We start from the raw sequence: 10,343 nt of genomic DNA on the forward strand, positions 1-10,343 counted from the left end.
AGCGGCCGCGGTTCCCGCCCAGGCCAAGCCCAACGCTGCGCACGGAGCAGCAACGCGAGGGCGCTCTTGCCCAGGACAAGTCGAGCTCCGCGCTGCAGCGCACTTCTGCAGCCTCCAGGAAAACCGACTCCAGAACCTAGGCGGTCTCGCGTCCTCACCTTTTTTCTTTCTTCTTAGTCTTCTGTGCCTCCCCGCCCCCTTTCCCCCTACGAAAGTAGTTTCTTTCTGTTTACCTGGTGCAGTTTCAGTTCCCAGCACCCATCTGCCACCGATAAAACTGTTCTCTTTACAACAGAAATCTTGTCTGCCTCCACTGCCTGGCACTTTTTACCTCCTTTTGCTTCCCTGCCCGCGCCTGTGGTCTAAGACTTAGAGTCCCTGGTGAAGAGGTAGCCTCGGGGCACGAACTCCCAGAAAGGAGAGGAGCCTGGGTTTAGGGGAGACAAAGGCCAGGGTTCGAGTGGAGCGGGAAATTCTTGGACGCTTACTTTCGGCCTTGGAGACTAGAAAGAAAGGGGGACGGGGAACAGAGTTAGGTGCTTCCGACTCCCCTCGTACGCCCTCCTCGCTCGTCCGCTAACAAAACTTAAGATCAAAAGAAATTCTGACGCTATTGCGAGAAAGGGTACTGAAAACCAAAACAAATAACCCTCATAGTCAGAGGTTTGTGAAGGTCTTTCTTGGCCTTTGGTGTAATACATGCGATCCTTTCCGCGTCTTTTGGCTTTATGGGAAAGCCGCAGAGGAGAGAAGCGACTTGCGCTAGGTCAAAGGTTTGGAGATGAAGCTCAGCGTGAAAAGGTTGCGGTCCACTGCCATAAATGTTTGGATATTTATGTTTGGCTTTAGTTGAATTTTCCAGCCTCCCTAGCACTTCCTGAATTAGAGTCGGGGTCTTCAGTTTTAGTCCCTCTCTTCCTCTCTCCTATTGTGTCATCCTTTGAATCAGTGCGTATAAGAAGCAAACATAGCTTCACAGGTGGTTTTGATTCTTTTGATCGAGCAGGAAGACTAAAAACTGTAATGGGGTTAGGGAGGGTTGTCTCTCAGTCCTTTCATTTTCTCATTGCTCTGAAATTTAATGACCTGAACATTGTTGTTTGAAGTTAAATTATCTGTTAAATTAGCCCTAAACAATAACTGATGATATTTTCCTTTTGGGTCTGGTTGCTCCTAAATTATTGGCCCTGGATGGGAAAGAAAGGAATTAAGGAGAATGCTTGGTCATGAAATGTGATAAAGATAACAAAACCAATATTTATATGTAGCAATACTACATTAAAAAGTCACTTTCAAAGTAGCTGAGTTTCCGTAAGTAGGAAATTCTCATAAAGGTTTCTGCTTGAGAAACCTAGATCTGAGGTTATGTAAATAAGCATCTCAGTGGATGAAGAGCGAACCGTGAGCAGTATCTTCACTATTCTTCAGAACTCAAATACTCAAACTCAACACATACCCGTGTTTAGCAATATAAATCCATTCTGCTCTCCTGGGATACTCTTGAAAAGAAAATTTAACTTTTAGTAAAATCCACAACATTGTTTTATATGTAAATTCCAATCCATTGTCTGTTTCTTTGAGTGAGACACTGTTTTTGCAGTCCTTCTATGAAACAGTTTTGGAATAATGCAGGTCCCCCCTTGCTTGTTTCATAATGCTTGCATACTGAGGCATAGGTGAGACAGCTTTCATGGTATATTGAGGAAATGACATCTTTCTCATTTATCTTAACAAAAGGCCCAAAGAATCTTTAAATCGAAAGGTACTACAGTAGTTGAGGAAAAAATTCTTTTAAAATAATGAAAACTATTGTATTTTTCCTATTAAAATGTGCTGAATGAATAATTAGAGCCTGACATGAAGGTTGAAAAATTCAGAGCAGGGATAAAGTGGTAATTTTATTATTTGATACTTTAAAATTTCTATAATTAATGATGTAGTTTTAAAGGTTGGCAAAGCTTTCTTAGAAAAAATAAGTACTCCTCCCATCTCATCCAAAAAAAAAAAACACTCTAGAAAAAAATACAGTAGAATCCAGTCAGACTGGCAGGAGATATTGTTTATTTATTTGTCTATTTTTTTGAGTAGTGGTAGTATTAGTGGAGTTGAAAAATATACTTTTAATTATACATTGCAAGCTCTGATTGCAGGTTGGAAGACTAAGATCGATCATTCCTACATCAATAGTGTTGTCTATTACTACATTGATTTGTGTTTATTTATGCAAAGTCTTTCAGTTATTTACTTACATATTTCAGCATCTGCCTCTTGATTATTTTCGCAGGTTGCTTTTAATGAAGGAGCTTATATAGGAAGCGAGACACACTTGACAGATCCATTTTAAGTAAACCTGATAGTGAATTATAGCAGCCCTACAAGTTTATGAAATTACTTATTCATACTTGCTTTTTAGCAATTAGGAAACTCTTTCTGATTAAAATCTTTGGCTTCTTCTAAACTTCCATTCTTTTCTTTCCACATTGTATTTATATATTTCAGTTAAATACCAAACCATGATTTTTTTTTTTTTTAGTCAGATATAATGAAGCTGATGAAACTTGTCTTTCTCAGTTGGGATAACTAAATCACTCTCATAAGAAAAAGTTGACCATTGGGTTTGCTAATGCTGTTGATGAAAAATCAAGCAGCAATCATTTATATATAGATATGAGATATTTGTTTTAACACACCTGTTAACTCTAAACTATACCATGGTACTTAAACTGAACAAGACATTCTGGAGTGTTTGAGCATTATTAAGCACATGAATGCACTCATATTAGTGTATAGATGCAATTATATCTTAGGAAAATAGGTATCTTTCTTCAACAAATGCCTCAAATAAGAGTTGCGTGTCAGGACTCATTCAAACAAATAGGAAAACCGAAGACCGTACGATGTGACCTGTGTAACAACAAGGCAGTAGTGGAAGACTGATAACCACTCACGCTTCAGCATCCTTTACTGCCATTCCAAAATACCGAAAGGTTACTTGAAAATTGAAAACAAACAAACAAACCAAAAAAAGCCAGTCTAACTTCTCTGGAGCTGTTTCATCCTCTCTCTATAGGCCTCTTCTCGAATTCTTCCAGGTTAGTACTTGAAGTACAGGTATCAAAAACTGTACGTTTCAAGGCCCTATTCATTGTTTTCCGACGCCCCTCCCCCCTCCAGTTGAGGCAAGAAATATAGAAATCTTAACTAAATTCTTTCTGAGAACGGGGGGATCTTGGGAGATGGAAAAGGAATTAATCTCCTCACTCTGAAGAGTTTTTCTGAAACTAGTCATTGTCCTCCTCCTCCTGGCTGGGAGAAGTGAGGCTTCGGGTCCAAGGCTGCTGGCTGAAAGAAGGTGGGCTACTCCCCGCGAGACATGGGACCTAAAGTTTTGCCAGAAGTTGAAAGAAGGAACAGCGGGAGACTTTCTAGTTGCTTTATTTGTTTTATTTTTCTGTGCTGTGCCAAGTCCTTAGGTTCACTTAGCGAGATGGCCCCTGTAGGACCAAGCACTCTTGGCATTCTGTGGAGATCCCAGAGCAGAGCATGGACAGGGCTGGGCACAGGCTCACACACCCGCCCTCCCTCCTCTTTCTACGCACCAGCTCGTCCTCACGTGCACTGGGTAGTGGACAGTGTTGATGTGAATCGCTCGCCCTCGCTCCAAGTCTTTCCTGTGAATGAACCCGAAAACACTCGACAGGTCGTGAATAATCGTTTTAATGAGTGTGCAAAGCGTGCGACGGAGAGCACCGAGCTGTCGGGTTAAACAAACAACTTGTACCCAGACCAAATCCGATTGTTAAAGTGCAAAGTGATGTCAGTACCATTTCCATTGCCTTTCGAAAATCCACAGATCTGACACGCGGGAGTCCAATTTTCCCCATTAAAGAAAAATAACAATATTTTTCAACCGTGTGTGTGTGATCTTTAATATTAATCTGAGCCAAACAAAACCCCATTTGGGAATCAGAGAATTAGTCCTGTCTGTCTCAAAAAACAAATTGAAAGAAAATAAACAGGAGGAAGAAATCATAAAAACATGAAAAGTCCAAGCAACAACTTCTTTTTGATAAGTAGCATATCACTGATGATCACTATTGTAAACAAAATTTACCATTATCTATGTGTTTATAGCTCACTAGCGGCAAATATCTAGCTACTTATAGCTAAACAACTGGGTTGGTTATTTAGTCTTGTACTAGGGCTAAATCTGTAGATCTGTAAGGACTTTTTAATTGGAAAATTACTTAAAATATTTAATGTTCCTATGTTAGCCTTCGAGAAAATGAAGGAATAAATCAGTCCCACATTTCCGTTTCCAAGGCAAACAGTTTGGGGGAAAGTCATGAGAAAGGAGCCCTGATGGGCCACCACCTAAAATGATAACAAAAACTAATTGAGCTCTCCAAGAATCCCATCCTATCCCTTTTTTGCAATATTCCCCTGGAAATTTTTTTTTTATCTCATTATGTTAAAGTATCTGGTTGGAATCAGTCACATGTGCTTCCACCTTTGTTCCTTCATTCATCTTTTTTTTTTTTTTTTTACAATTCCAAACATTAAACATGAACAAGAAGAAAGCAAATCTTCAAAGGATTAGAAAAGCACATATTTGACTATGAAAACAGTGGGTAGGAAAAGAAGTGTGCTAAAGGAGTCTCCTGCCAGCACCTTACTGCAGTCCCATATCAAACAAAATAGCAACAGTGTCTGGAAATCAATGTATCAATGCAACATATCCAGCTTCTTCAACTCAATAGCACCATAGCCTGACTAAGGTTGATATTTTCACTGAGATAAATTCATATATTTATCAAGGACAGAAAACATCTAGTGCCTTACACTTTGCAAGATTATTTGTCCTCTTAAAATTGTAATCAGTTTAAAGACAAAATGCTAGGGCTACAGTACAACTGAATATGGAAGCTCGTTGGTTCACCTGACTCCTATTGGCCATATTGTTATCTACATATCTTACATGGCTGTCTTTCTAACCATTTATTTCATTCATGAATATGTCTACATATAGCCAATCATGATTAAGTGAATTAATTCACCTAAAACATAGAGCTGAGGTGTTTAACAGAGCAAACAATTGCTTATGGAAGTCACTGTAGTTTGTTATTATGTTTGTGTCATTGTGGTCCCAAATGAATAAAATAGAAGATATTGAAACTCTGTCTCCTTATCAAAATTTGCAAAAGACAACCAGGGTTCAGGACAATGTTTTTGTTGATTTTGACTGTTACCTAGTGGATGTTTGTATCAGAATCGCAATTGACAACAATCTTTATTTTCTAGGATATTTGACAAAATGATGATGACTATTAAAAACTAGAAACATAATTTCTGTAATTATTTAAAATATTTCCAGGCATAAAATAGTCTGTAATTATTACCTAAACAGATTTCCTCTCTGTGGGCTGAGTTGAAGAATTTAAGGAGTCACTGAAAGAGCTGCATCCATTTCTGTTTTAGATGCATAAACAGCAAAGCTAGAGGGTGCCTCTGTTTTTGTGTGTATATATGTAGTTAAAGAACTACACTATCAAAACATTAATTATATTTGAAAGAGAGCAGAGAGCTTGTTGTGCAGAGAATTGCATTATTGAATTTATATTCCATGAAATCTGTCTGAGAGGGATGAAATTGTATACCTGTCTTATGCGATGCAACCTTTTCAGAGAGGTGCCTAACAAGAGTAAAGAGATGAAGGAGGCCGACTTACAGGGGGGAGTGATCTTAGATGCTAGGCTAGTCCTGAGCATAGGGTACCCATGTGAAATGCAAACAACACAAAATGCTTGCACTAGATCTTTGTTCACTGTCAACTGAAACAAATGGATCCCCCCACCACCAAGCAAATCACAGTGTGTTCTTAGTTGAATTTGGGGGAGGGAGAGTGGTTGGGAGACAAAAAACAAAAAAGCAAAACAAAAAAACCCACAGTTATCATACTTTTGATCCCAAGTCCATTTTATTTCATCGTGCCAATTTTTATATCCAAAATTTAGATTCTCTTCCTCCCAAGTCTTCCATTGGTATGAATCATCCCTGATCATTTCTAGTTTATGGCTTAATTACTAGTTTTCAGATTTAAATTACCAATAAACTAATTAATCTGACTAATCTTCTTAAACTTCTGTTGAATAGTAGAATAGCTGCAGCAACAACAAAAATAGAATAACAAAAACTGCATCCCTGATGACAGAATTAACTGTTAATAATAATAATGCAAGTAATGATAGCATAAACAATATTAAAATATTTATCTGGCCAGCAGGATGAAGATGGAGTTCACTTCAGTCTGAGATTTGTTTCCTGGAGGCAGTGGAGCATTACACTGACTTCTTGCTTTGCTGATTAAATGGATGATCCCTTCCAGCCCAATTCAAGTTTCCAAATACAGACTCCATTGGTCTAATATGGTAGGTCTTTTTTACAGGTACTGCTCCCTTCTTTGCTATGGACACTTCCCCCTTAAGATGTCATTCCCTAATAAATGAACTTGGGAAGGAAACTGGTATAATAGCAACATGGGAAAGGATTGTTTTGTGGAGGAAGGGGTGCCTTCTGGCTTGAGCTCTTTGGTGAGTAGGCCACTTATAACTGGGAAACATTCAGAAAGCTGAGCAGGATGAAGACAGAGTTACCAAGGTTCCAGTTCAAACAGATCCCTGATCTTGAGGAACCTAGCCCACAAAGGAAGATGCAAAGATTAGGGATTAGGACCCCCAGGGATAACTCTTTTGATTCCCGTAGGTATTGTGTGTGTGTGTGTGTGTGTGTGTGTGTGTGTATGTGTGTGTGTGAAGAAAACAGGAAAGTGAAGAGAATAGAATTAGAGGGAGGAGGGTGGGATAAAGATATCAGTAACTGGTAGTGGTCCAGCAAGCAAATCAAAGTTCACATCTTTAAGAAAATTAAGAGATGCTTTGGTGAATTATAAGATTGCCAAGGATTATTGTTCTAGGTGAAAGAACAGCCACTACTTCCTGGGATTGGACTGGAAAGAATCTTGTCAGTGATTGTGCATCTGCAATAACCCAACTTTCTTCTCAGCCCAACGTTCTTCCCATCTCCTGACACCCCACCCCCCAACATTTCTTCTCCCTCTCCAAAAGGAAATGTAATGAAGTTAAAAGAAGGGGTGGGAGGAATTTAGACTCAATATTTATCAGACAAATGTAAGATATGGTGCTGGTTGTTTGATAATTGCCATCATTCATGAGATGGAAAAGAAAGATGGTTAGGAAAGGAAGTGAAGTTATGGGACAGGAGACCAGAGACATGGTTGCCCAGTTGCATGGGCCCGTTGGAGAAGGAACTTAGCAAGGGAAGAACAGTTTTGGATGAGGGGAGGAAGGCCATTGGATATAATTATTTCCTTCTCTTTTTCTATACATCACTGTAGTCCAGAAAATGTATGCGAAAGCACAATCTGCACATCTTAAAAATTACAAAAAGAAAAGCATATAAATCAAGTGTCAGCTTGTTCTTTAGAACACTTTTAAAGAAAATATTGTCTTCAAACTCACAAGTACACACAGCCCGTATCATAAAACCAAAGGGTAGCTGAAGGAAGAAAGGGAGAGGAGAAAGGGTTGTGACTTCCCTGTTTTACTGCCTTTGCATCTCCTCACCTGTGGGGGAAGGGATGCTGTCCTATTCATTCTTTAAAAGTTTGCAAAACTCCAGTTTAGGAAAATATTTCTTTACTAAGGTTTAGCAGTGAACAAGGAGCTTTTATTTTCGGAGGATAAAGTGATGTTCAGTCTTACCTGGCTTTTCTCAGTCCACAAACCCCGCGCTCTCTCCTTGGGGGCAGGGTTAAGGATGCTGACCAAATTCACTCTACTGCCTCCAAAGTATAGTTCAGAAATTAAACTGGAGCTTTCCACATACAATTTAATTTAATTACAATAGTATTTTAAGGAGATATTCACATTTGTTGAGATTTTTTTCTTATTTGTTTGGATTGTTCTTTTGATTAAGAAGCAAAGTACCATTTTCAATAGGAAAATTAGAAGCATTCACCATTGCCAGTAAAAGTGAGCTTCCATCCCTTACATGACCTATTGAATTCATTTTCTAACAATTTGATTTTAATTGTGCACGAGTGAAAACTTCTCAATCAATAGAGAGATGTATGACTAAAAGAAAGTAAGTTTCATATGTTTGTAATGGGGATATTTGGTGAGCAGTAAAGTAACAAAGAAAGCAGTTATTTCACAAAGTAGTGAGTCATGCAGACACTCATGTGCATGCAGTTTTCCCCCCATTTAACAAAATTCATAGGCTTCCATAGCCCAATATCTTAAAAAATGCTTAGCCAATGTAAACTGGATACATAAATGCTTATGGCATACACAGTGTATACACTATGCTGCATATGGTTCAAATATTGTGATTATTTTTACAGAAACAAAAAACTAAACACAGTATTAGCATTTCTATCTTTGTAATCACAAGGGAAGATTTATTTGTAATCTGAAAATAGTGGAGGAAAGCCAGAATCACTACATTCTGTATAGATTTACAAAGCACATATAAATGTTCTTTCTGTATTAGGGATGTGTAAGAGCACGGAATTTAAGGTTGAATGGAATTAAGATCTACATACATTTTCAATAAGCCAAGATGAAGGAATGTCATTCTTTAAACATTCACATTCTACTATAAAAACAGGAGAGGTAAGTCCAAGTCAAGATATGACACTGGGAGTGTTTTCAAATGATGGTCACTAACACTTTTTTTTTTCCCAGCAGAGAATTTTTAATGGCAAGTAGAATCAGGTCTGATATACAATTGGCAAAACAAAATATTTCAGTAATAGGCTGGGGGGGGGGATAGTGAATTGGGAGTCTGAATATTTGTGAAGAATAATACTCTTTTGAATAGACTTGTGTGAGTATGCCTCATGCTTCTTAAAAGGAGGGGAGTTGGAGGAGTATATATATCCAAGTGTTTTAGCTATCGCTAATGGTGAAAGGATACAATCCGGGTAGAATTAGTAAAGATTTTTATGACCTGAGAAGATGTACAAAAGTCTCCTGGTGTTATCAAGTTCATTCTCCTTTATATATACATTCCCAGAACACATTTTCTACTAGGCTGTCATTTTCAGTTCTGGCTTCACAGAGAGCAGCTTGCCTTAAAGGGTGGTTCAGTGTAGCAGTCCAGTATAAAAAGTAAAATAATTGACAGCAAAAATAAAGTTGCACTCTTACTAGCGAGATTCTCATTGGCAGACAAAGATTAGGGAGGGAAAAAAAAAAAACCCTCCAAAATAGGGTGGTGGGAGGAAATAACACTGTTTAGGTGAGTTTTGGGAAGATGCTAAGTAAAATGCTGTTGAGAGATTGGGATTAATCGAGCAGTTTAAATACAAATCTGCCGGAAATCATGCTCTGTGGGAATGAAAATGAAGGAATTTATGCATATTCTAATTTTCCCTCTTTGGCTGCTATTTTAGAGGAAGAGACTTCTTTTGCTGATGGTAGGCTTTTTTTGTTCTGCACAGGAAATGTGTAAATGAACACAATTTTTTTCCCCCTTTCCATTTCTCTCCTCTTTTCCTCCCTCCCCCTGTGAAGAATCCTGAATTGTTAGGGTACTTGGTTCAGCAGCCTCTGGCCTGGCTTCTTCGGCTCCTCCCTAGTCAAGGGCGGTAAAGAGGGCAGGCCTGCAGGACAGGGGGATTAAGGCTCCTCTTTATCACCAGCCCTTTGAAAAATAATGTAGAATTTGGGTTCCATCCGCGGACACCCGAAGGGGCGGAGGATGAGGAGTACTAAGTCTAACACGGTGAAAAATCAGCCGGAAAGTCATTTCCCCTTACAAGGGAATTCTCAGTTCGCCTGGGCTGAGGACAGCTTAAAAGAGATCTTATAAACCGTGAGTGAACATCCGCTGACCCTTAGCGCCAAGTCAAAACACATCTCCTCCCCAGCCTTCGGGAGCGGGGCTAGGGGGGTGACTCAGTTCCACTAGGACCGGCGAGACTCTCCAGCTGTTCTGAGACACCTCTTGCTGGGGTTGTTCCCAGCTTTGTGGGACAACTGAGGGCCCTGAGATGCTCTGGTGAAGTGTGTGAGACGGAGAGGTGGGCAGCGGGCCGGAGGGCCGGAAAGGGACCGCGGGAGGGAGCGAGGGGCTCCTCTGTGCGCCCGCGGGGCAGGCTCGGAGTGGCAGAATCAACCCGGGGCGGGGAGTGGGGACACCGAGACAGATCGCGGGTTTCTACCGGCTTTCCTACAACCTGGAGGGGGCACGATGGAGACAACACCAGGGTTATGAATTTGGTCTGCAGAGAGCCTCGTGGCGGAGTCACCCCGGCCGGG

Source organism: Fukomys damarensis, unplaced genomic scaffold (genome assembly GCF_012274545.1).
Source record: "Fukomys damarensis isolate Sample0158 unplaced genomic scaffold, DMR_v1.0_HiC HiC_scaffold_17, whole genome shotgun sequence".
Taxonomy (NCBI): domain Eukaryota; kingdom Metazoa; phylum Chordata; class Mammalia; order Rodentia; family Bathyergidae; genus Fukomys; species Fukomys damarensis.